Raw genomic sequence first — 791 nt, forward strand, 5'->3', positions numbered from 1 at the left:
CCTTGGCTGAGCCACGGGCATGGCGAGGGGAGCGCTCCTTTGGGGCCAGCTCCAGCCAGCCACCGCAGTGCTAATTGGCTTGGGCGCGTGACTCCCGCTCGCTGATGGTGAGATTAGAGCAAACTGGATTGAACGGCCCACCTGGCAGCTGGCCTCGACACCCCGGGCCGGCACAGCCCCCAGGGGCACAGCATCCTGCTGCCGGGCAGGGATGCACCACAGGCATCACGGTGCCAACGTGCTGCAGGCCCCCCAGGACAGCTCGATGCCGGGCTGGGAGGCACTGACCCGGCTGTCGCGGGGACCTGTGGTGCCAGGCTGTGGGGATGGGGCATGCTGCCCGCTTCTCTCTAGCAAAAGGCCATCACAGCCTGTACCAGAGCCTGTCCCAGCCCACCTGGGCTGGACGTTTGGGCGTCAGCATGTTTGTAAAGCAAGGGAGGGTATGTCATCCCTATCCAGGCTGGCACAGGGATACCCGCTCCTCCGGGGTGCCCAGCCCTCCCCGCCACTGGCGCAGTGGGTGCGCACCCAGCCCTCCCCTTCCAGGCCTCCTTCCCAAAGGCAGGCGGGAGCCCTGTGCCTCCCCTCGTGACTGTGATAAACATTACACTGAGGCCGTTAATGTTTAATGAGGTTTGTCTCCCAATTAACGTGCTTTCCCGTGGGTGCCCACTCCCAGAGCGAGACGCCCGCCGGACAACAAGCTGACACGATGGGGGACGGTAAGGGTGCTCCGGGGAGCAGGGTGGCTGGCAGCCTGCCCCGGAGGGTCTTTCCTGGGAGGGCAG

Source organism: Buceros rhinoceros, unplaced genomic scaffold (assembly GCF_000710305.1).
Source record: "Buceros rhinoceros silvestris isolate BGI_N320 unplaced genomic scaffold, ASM71030v1 scaffold28416, whole genome shotgun sequence".
Classification (NCBI taxonomy): Eukaryota; Metazoa; Chordata; class Aves; order Bucerotiformes; family Bucerotidae; genus Buceros; species Buceros rhinoceros.